Source organism: Theropithecus gelada, chromosome 8 (assembly GCF_003255815.1).
Source record: "Theropithecus gelada isolate Dixy chromosome 8, Tgel_1.0, whole genome shotgun sequence".
Taxonomy (NCBI): Eukaryota; Metazoa; Chordata; class Mammalia; order Primates; family Cercopithecidae; genus Theropithecus; species Theropithecus gelada.
In genome coordinates, this window is record NC_037676.1 from 137,444 (window position 1) to 159,106 (window position 21,663).

Here is a 21,663-nt window from a genome sequence, read left to right on the forward strand (position 1 = left end):
AATCTTCAAAAACAGGAAAATCTGAAGGCTTGACCACATTTCCTACATTCTTAAGGTTTCTATGCAGCGTGAGCTCTTTCATGTTTATGAGAGAATGGGAAAGAGTAAATGTTTTACCACATTTCTTACATTCAAGGGGCTTTATTTATTTATTTATTTATTTATTTTGAAATGGAGTCTCACTCTGTCACCAGGCTGGAGTGCAGTGGCACAATCTCGGCTCACTGCAACCTCCGCCTCCTGGGTTCAAGTGATTCTCCTGCCTCAGCCTCCTGAGTAGCTGGGATTACAACCATATGCCACCACACCCAGCTAATATTTGTATTTTTAGTAGAGACGAGGTTTCACCATGTTGGCCAGGATGGTCTCAGTCTCCCGACCTCGTGATCCACATGCACAGGGCTTCCCCCCAACCCCCTGTGGCTTTTTATGTCCTTGAAAAAGAAATAAGACAACTGAAATGAGCCACCATGCCCAGCTAATTTTATTTATTTATTTATTTATTTATTTATTTATTTTTGAGACGGAGTCTTGCTCTGTTGCCCAGGCTGGAGTGCACTGGTGCGATCTCAGCTCACTGCAAGCTCCGCCTCCCGGGTTCACGCCATTCTCCTGCCTCAGCCTCCCGAGTAGCTGGCATGAGACATCGTGCCCAGCATTATTTTATTTTTTGTAGAGACAGGGTTTCACCATGTTGCCCAGGTTGTTTCACATTGTTTTAATCTGGGCTAGTTATGAACTCCTGGGATCAAGCAATACACACACCTTGGCCTCCCAAAGTGCTGGGATTATAGGCCAGTCACTACACACAGCCTCTATATCATGACTTCTTTCATGGCGAGTAAGGTGACTGGAACGAGTGTAAGCTTTACCGCATCTCCTACATTCATAGGGTTTTTCTCCAGTATGAATTCTTTTGTGGAGGTGAAGGGAACTGAGGCGACTGAAGGCTTGGTCACATTGTTTACATTCATAGGCTTTCTCTCCAGTATGAGTACTTCTATGGTTACAAAGGGAACTCAAATGACTAAAGGTTTTGCCACATTGTTTACATTCATAGGGTCTCTCTCTAGTATGAATGCTTCCATGGTAATGAAGGGAAGTGGAACAGCTGAAGGCTTTATCACATTTGGTACATTTATAGGGTCTTTCTCCAGTGTGAGTCCTTTCACGCGTCTTAAAAGAACAAGAAAATCTGAATGTTTTCCCACATTCCTTACATTCGTAGAGTTTCTCTCCAGTGTGAGTTCGTTCATGTATTAGACAACAACCGGAAACAGTGAACGCTTTACCACATTGTTTACATTTATAGGGTTTTTCTTCTGTGTGAGTTCTCTGATGTCTTTCAACTGAATTGAGAAAATAAAAAGCTTTCCCACATATCGTACATTTATAACTGGATTTCCACTGTGCATTGTCATGTGTCTTCTAACACCTGGAACAGAAACGAAGAATTTCCCACATTATTCACATTTATATTGCTTCTCTCCATATGATTTGTATCCTGAGTGAGCTAGGATATGCCTATTAAGGAGGGAATGATGTACAAAGGCTTTACCACAAATACTGCATTCACATTGCTTTAATCCAGTAGAAATATTCTCATTCAGATCAAGATTTGGAGTTTGGCTGACAACTTGTCCATCATACTGACTACCTTCTTTGCTTTCACACAGTCTGTGTACCATATGATTTCTATAAAAAAAAAGATAAGCACATTATTATTGGTTGGTTTAATAATTTCTACTTATTAATAAGTCTTGGACTTACACTGCTACCAATACCAGGGAAAATGCATTTTTTTTTTTTTTTTTTTTTTTTTTGCCATGACTGAACTATTTGTAAGTAAATGGGTTACTACTGAAAACACAGCTACCACCTGCATGGTTATGACCAAATTAGTAACATTCATGTACACAATTTTGTAGTGCTATTTTCAATTAAACTGTTTTCCAAACACTGACTGCTACACTGAAGTACGTTACATTTTGGGAGAAATTTTTCTAAAAAGAAATAAATTTCAAGGGACCCTTATTATTTTGATTGCTTGTTTTTAAGTTCATGACTTGCTAAGATTCCTTCATAGGACTTTATTTCCTCTTCTCAGTGCAAATTATCTTATCTCTTTCCCAGGTTTTTCAAAGTGATCTTCAATATTCTGGTCTTTCCATTTGTTTCCTAAAATGCAGACCCACAAAATTATCACGAATTATTACAAATGACACAGACATTACTAGATTTAATGTTCATTGTACACAGTGCCCATGCCTGATTTCTTCACCAAATCATTCCTTGCCACATTCCAAATCACAAATAGCACTGATGATAGGGAAATACTTCTGTAATTAAGTGACATGTGTTGTCATTCTTACCTACAGAAGCCAGGTTCCTGCAGGTTTCCTGCATCACTTCTCTGGAGAGAATCTTCTGAGAAGAATCTAGCAAAGCCCATTCCTCCTGGGTAAAGTTCACAGCCACATCTTCAAAGCCATGGAGTCCTAGAACATTCCACACATGTGGATAGAAGGATGGGTGAGACTGACAGCACTGGGAATTTATACTCAATTCATAAGCTGTTTACATGATTTTAAAATTTCCAAGCATTTATTCTATGACTTGATTGTCACAACTCTTACTCTGTTCACACATACTCCCTCCCACACAGCAGTACTAATGCTGGAATTGAACTATTCAAAAAGCCAACAGCAAAGTAGAAACACCCATCTCATTAGAGAATCCAGGGAGTAAGATGTGCTGCTAGGAGTTGCCTTTTAACTTCACTTTGTACATTTCTAGTATCTGCCATAATAAAGTCCTACCTGATGTGCATAAGGGAGTTAATACTATCAGTTCTGAGACTACTTATTCTTAAAAACACCTGCTCGCAAAGTTCCATCTTTGTTTGTATTAGTAACTTACATTTTGAAAGGGATTTCACCAACCCAAGTAATAAGAATGACCCACTGCATCTAAATGGCTTATGCAATATATTTGCCAAAACTTTTTCTGCTGAAAGTCTATTATTTCACGTCACTGCAGTGGTGCTTAGGGAACCAGCCACTGAAACACAGTCTGAACACTAAGTGTTCAATGAGTTTCCCTGGTAGACAATATTTTACATGTGCTGTCACTTGTTAACTAGGGAGTTGAGCCCATTCCATGTGATTACACCAAAAGAGAATAGGCTTATTAAATTTAATTGAGAAGTAAATAAAACCAATAATTGATATTTGACAATACTAATACAACAGTTTTTAAAATTTCTATTGCACAATGTCAAGGCAGAAAGGAATAAGAGGAAATATGACACAGGTTTTTTAAAATGACATTAATGTCACCACTTCCAGATGCTAATCCTATGAAATCACATAAATTCCCAAATCAGGTTGTTTTAGGCAAGAAAAACTACTTTTTCATACGTAGTAAAAATGACAAATGTCTAATGATTTCTGGTCATCTAAAAAAAGAGTGATGGCTTGTCTAACATACTTCTAAGATTTTCAAACGAAAATATTCAGGACAGCACAGTATTAGCAGAGAGATGAGCAAGCAGACCAAGGGAAAAAAAAGTCTTAATGACCCAGCATTTATATGGAAAGTTGAGGAATGATAGACTAGGCACTGTAGAATAGAAAAAGAAATCACATGCGCTTTAAAATATGAGGCAAATCAGGCTGGCATCTACTTGGGAAAATGCATTGCATTCTTCTCTATTCCATGAACCATAATCAACTTATTATATATCAAATATGAAAGATAAAACTAGAACACTTTCAGAAGTCACAGGAATTTTTTTTTTTTAAGAAGGATTAGGCAGAATATTTTTTAGGTAAGAAAAAAGTGATAAAGGAACAGACAAACTCAAACATATTAAAATTTAGGGAATAAAAAGAAAATAGAGTGGGCCAGGCATGGTGGCTCACGCCTGTAATCCCAGCACCTTGGGAGGCTGAGGCGGGCGATCACCTGAGGTCAGGAGGTTGAGACCAGCCTGGCCAACATGGCAAAACCCCGTCTTTTTGTTGTTTGTTTGTTTGTTTGTTTGTTTGTTGAGACGGAGTCTTGCATTGTCACTTGGGCTGGGATGTAGTGGTAAGATCTTGGCTCACTGCAACCTCCACCTCCCGGGTTCAAGCAATTCTCTTGCCTCGGCCTCCCGAGTAGCTGGAATTACAGGTGCCTGCCACCAGGCTCAGCTAATTTTTTGTATTTTTAGTAGAGACAAGGTTTCACCTTGTTGCCCAGGCTGGTCTGGAACTCCTGACCTCCTGATCCACCCACCTTGGACTCCCAAAGTGCTGGGATTACAGGCATGAGCCACCGTGCCAGGCCTAAAACCCCATGTTTACTAAAAACAAACAAAAAAAAAGCTGGGTGTGGTGGTGGGTGCCTATAATCCCAGTTACTCGGGAGGCTGACACAGGAGAATCACTTGAACCCTGGAGGCAGAGGTTGCAGTTAGCAGAGATGGCGCCACTGCACTCCAGCCGGGCTACAAAGCAAGACAGCGTCTCCAAAAAAACAAACAACAACAACAACAAAAAACCCTCAGATATCCAGATAAGAGGATACAGGTGTGTCCGCTGTCATAAATTCTTCACCATGCTACAAGTGGGGAACTGACATTTTGGTGAATCTTTGTAAATCATCAATTTATCTATCACACTTTTATTTCACCAGTAGCATTGACAAAGCTAAGTTCTACAATTCCATTTGAAATTACCCTTAAAAAGAACAGACCTTTAAAACTTACTACACTCTCTCTGGGGAAGAAATAAATACGAATTTTTAGCAAATAAAATACATCACTTTACCTTGCCTCTTTGGAAATAGTATTTTTATCTTTCAAGCTGTACTGACAAAATGTATCTTACAGTCAACGAAAACCTGAAACTCAAATAAGCAGACAAGCCTTTTCAAGGTAACAAACTCAGGGAGAGGCAGTGTTGACTCCAACACAGACCTTTCTAAGTGTCACTGCAGGCCATTCTATCCCTCGGGACACCCATCCCTGAGTAAAGCACTCAGAGACCACCTAGGAGGCACTGGCACTGCTCTTTGTCCTCCTGTGTGCCTTAAGTGCATTTTCATATTCAGGTTCTTGCACATCCTCTCTGGGGTGGGTTTTCCTTGTCCTTTGGGACAGTTTTTCTCTCCTCACAAGTCTGAGACAACCTAAAGAGCAGAAATCATTTCTGCCTTTTCCTCTCAATATCAGCATCCCATTGGCAGACCATCAATGTGTCTCTGAGGAATAAAACCTCCGGCTGGAGGAACAGTTTTAATGACCTAAGTTTAATGACATTACATTGTATTGTCCATTCATTTTAATGTCCTAAAATTTTAATGACCCTAAGGGGGTCACCATTTTAGATGAAACTATACCAGGAGATTCCTCTAAGGCCAAGAGCATCCAGCTGCTCCCCTGAGAGACTCTACCCCTACCTCAGGCTGTCCTTGGGGATGAGATGACCCCGGGGCTGATACTCACTAGACCCTCCAATAGACATGGCCACAATGCGTATCCTGGGTCATCCCCAGACAGTTCTAAAATGCCAGGACGAGGGAAAGACAGGAGGGTGGCTGAGGACACAACACCCTGTAAAGTTTTCACGGGGGGACCTCAACCTGAAGACATTTTGGTAATATGTACACTTAGGAAAGATGAAAAGAAGAGAGGCACAAAGATTTTTTTTACAGTAGAGTGTCAGATGATTTATTCTCTGCTTTCCTCTCATGTAAAATGTTTGGAAACAGAAAAATATTTTGGCCAAGGTGGCTCATGCCTGTATTCCCAGTGCTTTAGGAGGCTGAGACGGGCGATCAATTAAGGTCAGGAGTTTGAAACCAACTAGCCAACATGGCAAAACCCTGTCTCTACTAAAAATACAAAAATTAGCTGGACGTGGTGGTGGGTGCTTATAAGCCCAGCTACTTGGGAGGCTGAGGCAGGAGAATCGCCTGAAGCCGGGAGTCAGAGGTTGCAGTGAGCTGAGACTGCGCCATTGCACTCCAGCCTGGCAACAGGGCGAGACTCCGTCTCAAAAAAAAAAAAAAAAATATATATATATATATATATATATATAAAAAATACACATTTAAAATTATTACATGTAGATAGTATTTGAAGTCATGGGACTGACTGTAGGTAGAAACAAGAGAAGGCAAGGAAAGTTTTTATATTTATATCTATATATAATTATATAAAATTAATATACATAATTATAATATATAAATATATCATATAGGCTGGGCACAGTGGCTTACACCTGTAATCCCAGCAATTTGGGAGGCCGAGGTGGGCAGATCACCTGAGGTCAGGAGCTCGAGACTAGCCTGACCAACATGGAGAAACCCCATTTCTACTAAAGACACAAAAATTAGCCAGGCGTGGTGGTGCGTGCCTGTAATCCCAGCTACTCAGGAGACTGAGGCAGGAAAATCACTTGAACCCAGGAGGCGGAGGTTGCGGTGAGCCCCGTTTGTGTCATTGCACTCCAGCCTGGGTGACAAGGGTTAAACTCCATCTCAAAATAAATAAATAAAACAAGAAATATATATTTATGTCTAAATATATAATTATAATACATAAATGTGTATATATATACATTTATTATAAATTTATTAATATATGAAATATATTTTTCTGAGACAGGGTCTGGCTCTGTCACCCAGGCTGGAGTGCAGTGACACTATCAGAGCTCATTGGAGCCTTGAACAGATGGCTCAAGCGATCCTCCCATCTCAGCCTCCTGAGTGGCTAGGATTACATGCACACACCACCATGCATAGCTAATTTTATAATTTTTTGTGGAGACAGGGTCTTCCTTTTTTGCCTAAGCTGGTCTTGAACTCCTGGGCTCAAGTGATCTTCCTGACTTAGGCTTCCAATGTGTTAGACGTGGGCCACTGCATCTGGTCTAATGCATTTTTTAATTTGCGAGTTTATATTATTTAATATATTTAAGTACTGAATGTGTTGAACAACCAACTTGCAGAATTCCTGAACAATGGACAGTCAGCTGTCATGTCCTGGTTCAAATCGTCCCAGCACACCAAGGCTAGAAAGCTTTCAGCCAACTTCCACTTATGTCCCCTGGGACAGGACAATGTCACTTGGCCAATCCCCACTAAGAGGGACTCTGGAAAGGCAAGAAACTATTCTGTTCTCTATAATGGAACGTGACCAGGGAGAAGGCAGCTGGGAGGGCCAGCTGGGCCCTCCAACCAGCAGCGTCCACCATCGACCAACTGCCCTAGAGCTACACCGTGCTGGGCATTAGGGGCACTGTTATGGCAAGAGTTTCCATTTTTCTTCTCATGGGACCTTCATGCTAGTGGCAAGAGACAATTTTTTTTTTTTTTTTTTTTTTTTTGAGACAGAGTTTTGTTCTTGTCACTCAGACTGGAGTGCAATGGTGTAATCTCGGCTCACTGCAACCTCTGCCTCCTGGATTTAAGCAATTCTCCTGCCTCAGCCTTCGGAGTAGCTGGGATTACAGGATTGCACCACCACGTCTAGCAAATTTTTGTACTTTTAGTAGAGATGGGGTTTCACTATGTTGGCCAGGCTGGTCTGGAACTCCTGAGCCACTGCACCCAGTCAAGAGGGAGATTTTAAATCAATAAGTATAATTGTGATGAATGCCAGAAAGCAGAATGTGTGTGATGGGGAGGGGACCTAAGTTATTGTCTCATATTTTAACACTTTCATAGGCAATAACTAAAAACTTAGAAGCTTAAAACAACACACACCTTTAAGCCAATTTTGGCAAGCTAGGAGTTGAGCACATTTTAGCGGGTCCTGTGCTTGGGATCTCACGCTAAGCAGCTGGGCTGCATCCTCATCTGAGGCTCCGCCAGGGCAGAATCCATTTCCAGGTCCGCCGAGGTTATTGGCAGAATTCATTTCCTCGGACCCGCTTGGCAAGGGCCCAGCTTTTTGCTTCCTTGCCTAGGGGGCCCCTCCAAAGGTCTTTTCTCAGCACAGCATCTCCCTGCTGCAGTGCCTGCAGGTGAAACCTTTCTCTCTAGTGTGCGAAGGTGATGCACTGTGACAGTGATATCCCATTGCGTTTGCCAGGCTCTATGCGTTAGAAGCCAGTCACCGGTTTTGCTCGTACCCAAGGTCAGGAAGACTATGCAAGGGCATAGGTCACTGGGGGGTCAGTCACTTTAGGGTGTGGCTGCCACCACTGAACTTGGTGAGAATTTAAGGATTGGCAAGAAATGGCCAGGTACAGGGGTGAGGGTGTGTCAGGCAGGGGTGAGGGCATGGAGGGGGATGCAGAGGCCTGCACCCTGGAATGTCCTTTCACTCCCTGAGGTTTTGTTCTCCTGATCCCTGAGTACATCCCAGAACACGGTGGGGCCCTAGCAGGGGAGAGGAAGGGAAGCATGTGTTGTTCATCCGGGGACCTTGTTACGCAAATCAGATTAGGGGCCAGGCTTTCGGTGGTGGGTGCGAGCGTGGGAGTGATGAGTGTGCAGGTGTGTGTGGGAAGAGCGATGGGGATGGGGTCAGCCCCAGCCACCATGAAGACCTTAACTGTGCATCCACCCATCCCAGCAGCCTCCCTGAGTGAGTGCCTTCAGGGTGCAGGTCCTGTTTTACACATGGAAGTGAATCAGAGTGGGACACTGCCTTGCCTTAGAGAGGTCACACTTCTTCTCCTTCTCCTTTTTTTTTAAATTTGTGACAGATTCTCACTCTGTTGCCCAGGCTGGAGTGCAGTGGTGTCACCTTGGCTCACTGCAACCTCTGCCTCCCAGGTTCGAGCAATTTTCCTGCCTCAGCCTCCTGGGTAGGGTAGCTGGGATGATAGGCATTACCATGGCTGGCTAATTGTTGTATTTTAGTTTCACCATATTGGCCAGGCTGGTCCCAGTCTCCAGGCCTCAAGCGATCTGCCCACCTCAGCCTCCCAAAGTGCTGTGACTACAGGCGTAAGCCACCATACCGGGCGAAAGGTCACACTTCATGCCAAGTGGGTGGCAGCCACTCAGACAGCACCCCAGCTGGCACTGGGAGTGAGGGGTGCTCAGCGTCCTAGGAAGGAAGAGGGCTGCATGAGAGGTTCGGGGAGGAAGGACTGGAGGAGGATTTGAGATTTTCACCTGAGCAGCTGGGTGGATGGAGGGGCTGTTTACAGAGAATCACAAGAATGTGGATGAACAGGTTAGGGCACTAATAAAGCACTCTGTTTTGGCCCGCGGAAAATTTGAGATGCTTCCCTGTGTCCAACTGGGGCTTTGGGAAAGGTCAGGGCTGGGCATCTGACTGGGATGGATGTCTCTGGCAGGCAGCAGAGCATGTGGATGGTTTGTGAAGCCCGGAAGGGCATGAGATTTCCTGTGGCAGTGCCCACTGCAAATGGAAGGGCATTTGGCCTGAGTTCAGACATATACAAGATGGGCAGAGAAGGAGGGCGGTTCTCGGGACCCACCCAGGAGCAGCTATGGAAGTACAGGGAAACCAAGGGTGTGGGGTCACATGAAGCAGGAAGCTCAAATAAGATGAGGAAAGACGTTTTAAAGACGATCAGGGCTGGGGACAGTGGTTCATGCCTGTAATCCCAACACTTTGGGAGGCTGAGACGAGAGGGTAGCTTGAGGCCAGGAGTTTGAGACCAGCCTGGGCAACATAGGGGGACCCCATTTCTATAAATAAATAAATACCATTGGTACTTGGCATTTCAGGCGGGGAACAGCAAACACATGAAAGCTCTGAGGCAGGAAAGGGAAGTGATTAGTGCTCGCTCCTGGTTCCTTTACCAGACCTTAAAGAGATGTAGAGACATTTCAGGTACTCCTTGGCCGAGCTTCTTCAAGGAAGGCCTAAGTTCGCTTCTACTTCCCATCTATTAATTTTTCTTTTTGGAGACAGAGTCTCATTCTGTCACCCAGGCTGGAGCACATGCAGTGGCACCATCTCAGCTCACTGCAACCTCCACCTCCCGGGTTCAAATGATTCGCCTGCCTCAGCCTTCCCAGTAGCTGGAACCACAGGTACGCGCCACCACGATCGGCTAAGTTTTTGTATTTTTAGCAGAGAGGGAGTTGCATCTTGTTGGCCAGGCTGGTTTCGAACTCCTGGCCTCAAGTAATCCACCTGCCTCGGCCCCACAAAGTGCTGGGATTACAGGCGCGAGCCACCGCGCCCAGCCCTACTTCTCTCCTAACGCCCACCATACCTGCTTCCAAATGTTTGCTGAATGACAAGGTGAACGAGTGAATGGACTACGTGACTTCGGGCAGCAGGCAATCCTATTCCTTGGACCTCAGTTTCCCTTTTTGTAAAGCAAGCCTGTCTCTCGCTTTCTGCGCTAAAAGCCTGAGTTCCGGGCTTGAGATGAGCGCCTCCTGAACTCTGTTTCGGTGGCTCCCTTCTCTCTGAAGTTTTGCTTGTTCTCCTGAAGTCCTGGTCTTTAAGAGCTTATGATCTGCAGGGACAGATTGGCTTTGGGCAGTACATAGTTAACTGTAGCACAGCTTGAAAAATGCTCTGATAGAGGTGGGCAGGCACTTTTTACATGCTGGTAAAGGCGATGTCCTTTTTCAATACCATGAATCCAAGTATTCATGCTATTTTAAATCTGCAATTCTTTGACTCTCCAGAGGGTTTTTAGATTAATTTTTTTTTCTATTACTTCCTAGTGTTTGTTGCATAGTTCAGAGTACTTGATTAAAACTTACCAGGTCGGCCGGGCACGGTGGCTCACGCCTGTAATCCGAGGACTTTGGGAGGTCTAGGCAGGCGGATCACTTGAGGTCAGGAGTTCGAGACCAACCTAGCCAACATGGTGAAACGCTGTCTCTACTAAAAATACAAAAATTAGTTGGGCGTGGTGGTGGGCGCCTGTAATCGCAGCTACTCAGGAGGCTGAGGCAGGAGAATAGCTTGAACCCAGGAGGCGGAGGTTACAGTGAGTGAAATGGCTCCACTGCACCCCAGCCTGGACCATAGAATGAGACTTCCTCTCAAAACAAAAACAAAAACAATGTACTGGGTCTACCTCCGGTTCTGGAATTCTCCTGAAGGCCTTCTCTTCTGGGCTTCATTTTTCTCACTTTTGAGGATCGTAAACTACGTAATTTCCAAGAATCTTTGCCCTACACCTTTAATTCTTTCAAGCAAATATAGCAGAGAAAAATTTTCTTCCCCGCAATGGTGTAAATAATGGAGGCCTTTGAAAATGTGGATTCTAAAGTGGAAGTTCTTTTTGTTCTTCCCCTTTGTTTCCTTTTAAATGAGTTTAGTTACATGAGTATATACTTTATCTCGGAGTTAAGGACAAGTATCTATGATGAAACCTTAAGCAGCTTTTTGGCAATATCTTGCATATTCTTCACAATTGTGTTTTATGTGCAGCATCTTCCCTATATCCAGTTGGTTTGTTTTTGTCTCATTAATGGAGTTGTTGAGCTCAGAACTTTTCAGGAGCATTTTGTTGATCATTTAAGTGTCATGTGAAATACATTCCAATTTAACATTTTATTTTGTTGAGTAAAATGGGAGTAAATGGAAATTTGAGAGTGCCTTGAGTAGATGTACTTGGCTTTGTGTAATGGTTTGAAGCATAGTTGAAAATTACCACTTGTGGCTGGGTGTGGTGGCTCACACCTGTAATCCCAACACTTTGGGAGGGCAAGGCAGGCAGATCACGAGGTTAGAAGATGGAGACCATCCTGGCTAACACGGTGAAACCCCGTCTCCACTAAAAATACAAAAAATTAGCTGAGTGTGGTGGCACATGCCTGTAGTCCCAGCTACTCGGGAGGCTGAGGCAGAAGAATCACTTGAACCTGGGAGGTGGAGGTTGCAGTGAGCGGAGATTGCACCACTGCATCCCAGCCTGGGCGACAGAGTGAGACTCCATCTCAAAAAAAAAAAAAAAAAAAAAAAAAAGCACTTATAAAAAATTGCATCACATCTTGAATGACCTATAAAGGAGCTACAATTCTAAGGAATATTGTAATTAATTCTTTAAAATAGTCAGGCCGGGTGCTGTGGTTTACACCTGTAATGCCAGCGCTTTGGGAGGCTGAGGAGCGAGGATCACTTGAGCCCAAGATTAGAAGTTGCAGTGAGCTATATTCATGCCACTGTACTCCAGTCTGTGTGATAGAGTGAAACCTTTTCTCTAAAAAATAAAAATGTAAATAAATAATTTTAAAATAAAATACTGTGCTCCTTTCCAATTTATCTGTTTGGTAAGGTGGGAATTTGATGTGCTTGAGTTTCTTAAAGCCATGTGTCTCTGTAGAAAGGAGACCCAATTTTCTCTGCTATTCCTAGTTATTTGGATGATTATAGGGATTAAAAATAGCCATTTGGTCAAGTCTTGAGCTACTGAATTACAATTTTTGCTTCGCTCAGTAGGATTTTGCCTTTATTTTGATTTGCATTCTTATCTTAGTTTAGGAAAAGATCTTTGTTATATGCCCCATGCACTTTGTTCTTTTGGGGAATCTGATCTTAGGAGAGCGCTTCAAAATGCGACCAGATTTTCTTTATGGTTTTCTAGATATTATTAATGTCTTAATAAAACTTAAGTAGTTAATGCTGCTTCTGTGTCGAGGTATTTTTCATTTAGAGTAGGCTTGATTTTTATATGGATTAAATGAAAGGAAGTCTCTAACGGAAGGGGACACATGGGTATGGAGAAGACAGAGGGTATATATATATGTATTTTTTTTTTTTTTGGAGACGGAGTTTTGCTCTGTTGCCCAGGCTGGAGTGCAGTGGCAGGATCTCGGCTCACTGCAAGCTCCGCCTCCTGGGTTCACTCCATTCTCCTACCTCAGCTTCCCAAGCAGCTGGGACTATAGGCACCTGCCACCACGCCCTGCTAATTTTTTGTATTTTTAGTAGAAACAGGATTTCACTGTGCTAGCCAGGATGGTCTCCATCTCCTGACTTCGTGATCCACCCGCCTCGGCCTTCCGGAGTGCTGGGGATTACGAGTGTGAGCCACTGTGCCTGGCTGACAGAGGATATATTTTTGAGCTCTACATTTCAGAATTCTTTTCTCTAGCCCTGGCCTGGGTCCCAAACAGGGAACTTAATTCACTCTATCACTGAAGTATACTCTTGCTTTGATGCCATTGGTATGTTGTCCTAGAGATTTGCTGTGGCTGCTAGGAGTGTTTCAGAGTTAAGAACTGATGCAACCTCTCTTTTGTCAGTTGATGAATCTATAAACCATCTTGTTTCCTTTAGCGTTATCTCCCTGGAACTGGAAGGTCAGAGATGAAGTTTTGTTAGATTATAAGTCTCAGTCTTTGCTATCTACCTTCGTCTGTCTCCCATGTCACCTGCTGGGTTTTTTTTCCCCCCAGTTTTTCATTTTAATGTTTTTATTGGATAGGTGTCTATTATTGCAGGCTACCTCAAAACACTTTTGGATATTGACAGGATATAAGTATGAATAATATGTAAAAGATAACTTGTTCTAGTTCTTTTGAGCAGAGGATTTGGTTTCGATATTAAAGCTTTTGTTAAGTCCAAGTACTTTCTGAACTTCAGTTCCCTTACCTGTAAAATGGAGTTAGTTGTTAGTAATACCTGTTCTGCCTAACTTAGGAGATTGTTTTGAGGATCAAATGAAATCATGAAGGTAATGGAATTTTGTAAATTTTAAATGAAATATTGTATTACCTAAGATCTTTTTTTAAAATGCCATATTAAGAATGGAATGAATCTGGGTTTTCCTTTGAAATCCCAAATGTTTAATGTACCAAGAAGTTTTATTGTGTCTGTTGGGGAGCTTCATTAGGATTGTTTTCTATCTTTAAATGGCCAGTATTGTTTTATATGTTAACATTTTTGGGGAACATCAAAATTTGTGTTTCAGTTATCATTAATATTTTACAAAGTTATTGAATGTGCATGATTTAGTCTTTAACAATCTCTTTAATTATTTACATTCCCATGTAAAAAATGCAGTAATGGACGTCCATGTGAATAACATTCCAATGCTTTAATGAAGCATAATTTCTTGACATTGCAGTTTCTAAGTGCCCTGTCTTGAGGTTGAGAAAGCTAAGGGGCAGTCAGAGGTCAAGGTCAGCAAAGCGTCACCTTTGACATTTGAAATCCAGCAGCAGGTATCACAGTGAACCCCATTCCAGCATCCAGGAAGTTTCTCTGCCCTGCCTCTCTTCCAGCCACCTCGGAATCTGTGTCTGCGGTGTTGGTCCTGCTTTCCTGTCTCTCCTCTGCCTTTTCTTTCTCTTCACCAACTTCCACCGAGTGCCTCTGATGTCCCAGACAGTGGCAGTGGGAGTACAAAGGCTAATAAACCCGGCCCTGGTCCTCAAAGATTTTATGTTTTCTGTGCAGATATTAAGTTACAGTGTCATACATAGTGTTGACAAACATTGATACAGATTCCCTGTGAAGTGCAGAAGCACCATCCTAGAAGCAGAGATGCAGAGGCAGCACTGGTGACTCACACATGGAGAGCTGGAGTTCTTGGTCTGTGGGATAAACTGACCTGGACATCATTTCAGTGCAGCAGAGTGAGTGCTGGGACGGGCTCCCTCGGGGCATCTGGGGCTGGGTTTGTCTGGTGTTTGGTACTTAGAGTTTATCAGTAAGATGAGCTTTGGGAGGCTTCTAAGTGAAAAGAAAGGCAATCACTTATCTGAAACCTAAAATTTGTAGGTGTTCTGGGCCATTTATAATTCACTGAATCTGTTTTGTCAGAACAAGACTATCATCTATTGTTTTGGATGGAGTGTGGCCAGCCCTGCCTTGCGATGTAAGGAAATCAGGAAACGCTTGTCAGGTGTCAACACTGTGCCAGACAGTCTTCTAGGGGTTTCCACGTAAATCACTGTATTCATTTCTGTTGCTGCTTTACCACATTTCCACAAATTTAGTGACTTAAAACAATTGAAATTGTATCATCTCACAGTTCTGTGGGGCAGAAGTCTGACGTGGGTGTCACTGGGCAAAAATCAGCATGTGGGCTGGGCTGCATTCCTCACTGGAGAATTGTTTCCAAGTGCTTTTGGCCAAATATAGTTCCTTGTGGTTGTAGGACTGAGGTGTCTGTTCCCTTGCTGGCCATCTGTTGGGGGCTGCCCTCAGCTCCTGAGGTCTCTATCTGGTGTTTAGCGTTATCTCAGCTCACTGCAACCTCTACCTCCCGGGTTCAAGTGATTCTCCTGCTTCAGCCTCCTGAGTAGCTGAGACTACAGGTGCCCGCCACGATGCCTGACTAATTTTTGTATTTTTAGTAGAGATGGGTTTCATCATTTTGGCCAGGATGGTCTCCATCGCTTGATCTCATGACCCGCCTGCCTTAGCCTCCCAAAGTATGGAGATTACAGGCATGAGCCACCTCACCTTGCCAGTTCTATGCTCTTAGAGGCTCATGGGATTACACTGGACCTCCCTGGATAGCCCAGGATACTCCTCCTAAGGCCTGTGGCAAAGCCCTTTTGCTGCGTGACATAGTCACAGGTCTCCCGGGTTGGAATCTCCCACCAGTTACCGATCCACTTACTACAGCAGCCTGGGAGGTGCTTTTCATTGCCTCTGGTTAACAGACACCATTTTTTTTTTTTTTGCAAATTGGTGGAACATGAAGATCTTTCTTTTTTTTTTTTTTTAGACGGAGTCTCATTCTCTTGACCGGGCTGAAGTGCAGTGGTGCGATCTTGGCTCACCATAACTTCCACCTCCCAGGTTCAAGCAGTTCTCCTGCCTCAGCCTCCTAAGTAGCTGGGACTACAGGCACGTGCCACCAAGCCTGGCTAATTTTTGTATTTTTAGTACAGACGGAGTTTCAGTATGTTGACCAGGCTGGTCACAAACTCCTGACCTCGTGATCCGCCCGCCTTGGCCTCCTAAAGTGCTGGGATTACAGGTGTGAGCGACCACACCCAGCCATGAAGATCCTTCTTAAATGAAAAAACCATTCCTCTGACTTGATGTGAGGCTGTTGGTGAGAGTGATAGCAGTGGAGACAGGTCCATCAGAAATGGAGATAAACTTTGTGTTCTGCAGTATTTTGATGGCCTGCCCTGATTATGTAAGTTTTGCTAAGAAGTCACTAGAGTAATTCCTCTACTGGAAGAAACACCCATATGGGGAATTTGGGACCTTGCCTTTTCAAGTTTTACACAAAGGACTCTTCATGGGCGAAAAGTACATGATTCCAGGTCCATTTCTAGAATGGAAACAGCTGCATCAACCCAACAGCGATTCACATTCCTGAGTTTGAGAGAATCCGATTGTTTCAAGGCTGAAGCCAAAAGCCCAAGAAACAATGTTTGTACCTTTATTCATAGTTAGGAATTAGGTGCATCCTGTGGTCAAGAAAACAACTGATGGTGGTCACCAAGTAGTTTAAAACCAAGCAGAACCTCATTTTATCATGTGGGTGTTTTTGACTTTCTTAACGAAGTTTTTATTTTCCTGTGCAATAAATGACAAGCTCTGACTTGAAATGCATTTCCTTTAATAAATCAGAATCTAGGGCCGGGCGCGGAGGCTCACGCCTGTAATCCCAGACTTTGGGAGGCCGAGGAGGGTGGATCACGAGGTCAGGAGATTGAGAACATCCTGGCTATGGTGAAACCCTGCCACTACTAAAAATACAAAAATTAGCCAGGCATGGTGGCGGGCACCTATAGTCCCAGGTACTCGGGAGGCTGAGGCAGGAGAATGGAGTGAACCTGGGAGGCAGAGCTTGCAGTGAGCGGAGATCACGCCACTGCACTCCAGCCTGAACGACAAAGTGAGACTCTGTCTCAAAAAAAAAAAAAAAAGAGAAAAAAAAAGAAATCAGAATCTATAATCCTAAGGTTTTTAACCTTGCTTTCAGAACTTTATGAAGTCCCCAAAATCCTGTGCAACAATTTTGTGTATATGCATCCGTGTGTGTTTATGGGGAGATGATTTATAGCTCTCCATACTTTTTCAAAGTGGTTGGATTCCAAAAAATTTTAGAATTTATATGAAATAGGCCAGCCACAGAATGACAATTACTGTGATATTGTTCTGAATATCCAGAGGGAGAGAAAATGATACGGTTCCCAATATCACAGGGGGCGTACATCCTCCTGTGATATTGTTTCTTATATTCAGGGGGAGAGGATGATATGACTCCCAATGTCACAGGGGTTGTACACACCTCTTGCGATATTGTTCCTAATATCCCAAAGGGGAGAGCATAATATTTCTCTCTATATCGTAGGGGGTGTACACCTACTTTGTAATATTGTTCTTAATATCCATGATGGGAGAGGATGATATGATTCCCAATATCGCAAGAAGTGTACAGCCGCCTGTGATATAGTTCCTAACATCTTGGTGGGGAGAGGATGATATTACTGCCCGTACCACTCGAGTTGTAAAACCCCTTCGATATTTTCCCTACAATCCTGAGGGGAGAGGATGATATTACTCCCAATATCGAAGAAGGCGTACACCCCCCTGTGACACTATGCACAATATCCACGTTGGGAGACGATGACATTATGCCCAATATCGCAGGGGATGTACACCCACCCTGGGATATTGTTTCTTATGTCGAGAGGGAGAGAAGATGCTATTGATCCCAATAACGCAGGGGCTGTGGCTGTACACCCCTCCTGTGATACTGTTCTTAATATCTTAGGGAAGAGAGGATGATACTACACCCAATATTGCAGGGGGTGTACACTCACCCAGTGATATTGGTCTTAATGTACTCCACCTCCAACCACCAGGGATATCGTTCCTAATATCCAGGGGAAGACAGGATAACATTATGCCCAATATCGCGGGACAGTGTTCACACCCTCTGTGATGTTGTTCCTAGTATCCAAAGGTAGAGACGATGATATTACTGGCCATATCGCAGGGGGTGTACACCCTTCTGTGATATTGTTTTTGACATTTAGTGGGGGAGAGGAAAACATGAATCCCAATATCGCTGAAGGTGTACAGACTCCTGTGATGTAGTTCCTAATGTGCAGGCGAAAGAGAAGAATATTTCTCTCAATATCGCAGGGGGTGTAACCATCCTGCCCCCTGTATATTGCTCTTAATATGCAGCGGGGTGGAGGCTGATAGTACTCCCAATATCCCAGAAGGTGCACACACACCTGTGATAGAGTTCCTAATATCCAGCGGGAAAGGGGATGATTTTACTTTCGATATCGCAGTGGGTGTATACCGCCCCCAATCCCGGGATATCATTCCTAATATCCAGGCAGGAAGAAGATGACACGGCTGACAATATCGAAGGGGGTGGACACCTCTTCTGTGATATGGTTCCTCTTATCCAGGGGGTGAGTGGATGATAGTACTCCCAATAAAGTAGGAACCGTACAGCCAACCTGGGATTTTGTCCTTAATAACCACAGCGGAGAGGTGATATTACTACCAACATTGCAAGGGGTGTACACCCCTCCTGTGATATTATTTCTTATGTCCAGGAAAGGAGAAGATGGTATTAGTACCAATATTTAAGTGATAGACAGCCCCCATGGGATATTGTTCTAAATATATAGGTTGAAAGAGGATGAGATTCCATCCAATATAACAAGGGGTGTACATCCTGCTTGTGATATGAATTCTAAAACCTAGAAGAAGAGAGAATGACATTGCTTCCAAAAACACACGGGGTGTACACCCACCCTGTGATATTGTTCCTGTCAGCCAAAGGAAGAGATGATGATACTACTCCCACTACCTGAGAAGGTACACACACCCCTGTGATATTGTTCCTCATAACTTGTGGGGGAGAGCATGATATTACTTCCAGTATGACAGTGGCTTGACACCCAGTCTGTGATATTGCTCCTAATTTCCAGTAGGTAAAGTATGATGTTCCTGCCAAGAGAGTAGGGAGTGTACAACCGCCCTGTGATATGTCTCCGAATATTCAGGGAAACACAGGACGACATTACCCCAAATTTCCCAAAAAGTGTACACCCATTGTGTGATATGGTTGCTAATATCCGGAGGTGCAGAGGATGATATTCGTTCTCCTGTCGCAGGCTGTGTACACGCAACCTGTGAAATTGTTCCTAATATCCTGAAAAAAAGAGACTGCTAATAATGGACACACACTGCAGCGGGGAGTAATTGGCTATTACGATCCACATTGCAGGGGGTGAGGCACTCCCTGCGATATGGGGAGTAATAGCAACCCCCTCTCCCCCCTGGCTATTACGATCCACATCGCAGGGCAGTTCAGGACACCAGCCCTGCCCCAACCTTGACCAAGACAGTGGGTGTCATGGGACCACCCCAGGGTGGGTGGCAGCTCAGCTCGAAGGTACCCCTGCTGCCAAAGACCAACTGCTCCTGCTAGTTTGAATCTGGCCGCAGGGTCTCTGTTGGTGAGACAGGTGACCATGAGGCAGACACCCTGAAATCTAGCACGACAGAGCTCAATGCCCCCATGAGAGACACCATAGCACGCAGACTTTGCAGACATACTAGCGAAGGCCACAGCAGGCCCTGAGTGAGGAACAAGCTGACCAAGATCCTGGGGTTCTGCCACACAGCCCTTAAACCAGGGACTGGAAACTGTTTCCCTAAAGAGCCAGGAGTCAGTATTTTCAGCTTTGCCAACTGATCTTTGCCTCAAGAATGCAACTCTGCCATGGCTACAGCACAGCAGCCTTCTGCAGGTGGCCTGTGAAGAGATGGGCATGACTGCACCCACATCAAACTTTACTTATGGACATGGAACCTTCTCAGTGTCATGAAGCATTATTTTTTTATTTGTTCAACCTTTTGGAAATGTAAGATCCATTCTTGATTCACAGGCCGCAAGAGCAGGCAGGTACGGGCTGCCCCTGGCTGACCTCTGGAATGAGCTTAGAGAAGGAAATGATAGGCTGGGCCAGGGCAGCCTCCTCATAGCGGGTTCGCTGCAGAAGGGTCATTCATAGCAACCACTTCTAATTCTTCATCTTGGCTTCAAGTGCAGTTCAGGTGGAGAAAGAGAGGACAGAACTGGCCTCAGCAACAAGGAGGAAGGAGATGCAGGGTCAAGCAGCCATGTGGATCAATCACACGTAACATTCACACCAAGTAGAGCACAGGCAGGACTAGCCCGGGGTGGGGGTGGGGGGGGCGAAGTGGAGGCTTTCTGGGGTGGGGGACCTCTGGGTGGGCAAGATTCTCTACCTAAAACTCAAATAGAAGATCTACACAGCAGTAGTTACAGAAAACACACACTAAGAAAAAGGTCAAAATAAAAATAGGACACCAAGTTTGGCCAACCGGGTCTCACAAGCCAGTAGGGAAGAAAGCCCAGGAGGGCCCACCAGAGGAGCTGGGGGTGGGTTCCTGCCTGCAGGGGGCCTGGGACACCTCATTCCCACAGATGAGGACCCAAGCTTTGGGGAGGAAGCTGTCAGAGTCACCAGTGAGCTGTTCAGAGCTGGAGCCACAGAGCAGGGGAGGAGCCCTGGCCATGTCCCCGTGTGGGCTGAGAAGCTGGGTGGGGTCACACCCCCAGGGGCAGATGCAAACGGTGGACTGTGAGTCCTCCTCCTGCCCAGAGGATGCTTAGCTCCCAAGGGACCACCAATGTCTGGAACCCAGGGACACACCACCTGACCGTCATGCCCAGGCCTCCTGGACCAGGCAATGTCCAGTACAGGCAGGCAGTCTGGGCTTGGGGCCAGGACAGGGGTGGATGGTCCTGCTAGGCAGGCCTCCTTCTCCCTACCAGCTGGGCTGGTTGCACTGTATTTTTGTTCTGGCAACATATTGCTGCTCACTTTGGCCACACCAGTCCCCGGCTCCCTAACAAGGCCCAGTGCTGTCCAACCCATCTACACAGGCCCCACACACCCAGTGAACACCAGTCTCCCATCAGCCAGGAGGACCCATGCTCACCCCCTGAAGTATCTGTGGGAACCTGCATCCCACAGGGACCCACAGCTCGGGGCCAACCTCCATGGGGCTTCTTGGTTGTGGTGCTAGGGGCGGGGGTGGGGGGAGTTGACCTCCAGCCTTCCCATCTTGGTCACTGTGTTTTGTGGGGATCATTCAGTCCTGGGAGCTTCCTAGGGACCCCAGAAGGAAGACAACAGGGTGGTCATGGCAGCCTGAAATTACAGGTCTACTTTCTTTCCTTGGCTGGCGCTCAGATGGACAGGTGCGCTGGTGCTCAGATGGGCAGGTGCTGGAGCAGCCCTGCTGGAAGCGATGCAGCCTCCAGGAAGCCGGAGGAAGGGGTGGAGAGGGACCTGTGCTTTCCAGGCTGCCTTTTATACTGCCTCTGGACCCCTGACGCGAAACGAACCCTAACCTAATCAACTTAGTCCAATTACGTGACCTGGAAAGGTCTATTTGCCCAGCCCACTCTAAGATGGTGTTCACTATGGACAGACATTCTAAAACCTACGTGTACAGCTGCAAGCTTTGAAGAATAGATGCTTCCTGTCAGGTATATAACACTGGTGCATGTACCCCTGTCTTGTTTTACATCTTTTTTTTTTTTTTTCAAATAAGGTGCTAAGATAGACACAGTGTAATTCGACTGTATTTATTCTATTTCAACGTAGGCCTCAGTGTCATCAAGGAGATTCACCTTGACATGCAGTCTCGGCCCTTATCCATCTTCAGAGCTTCTCCTTCTTCCCCACGGTAAGTGTGTCAGCAGAAAACCCTGACCACACCCTCACGGGTTTACTCCTCCA

General features: G+C 44.8%; 1 pseudogene; it reads right to left on the reverse strand.

Moving 5' to 3' along the window:
* Nucleotides 1–748: 748 nt before the first annotated feature.
* Nucleotides 749–20,431, reverse strand: LOC112629804 (annotated as a pseudogene).
* Between the last annotated feature and the right edge of the window lie 1,232 nt (nt 20,432–21,663).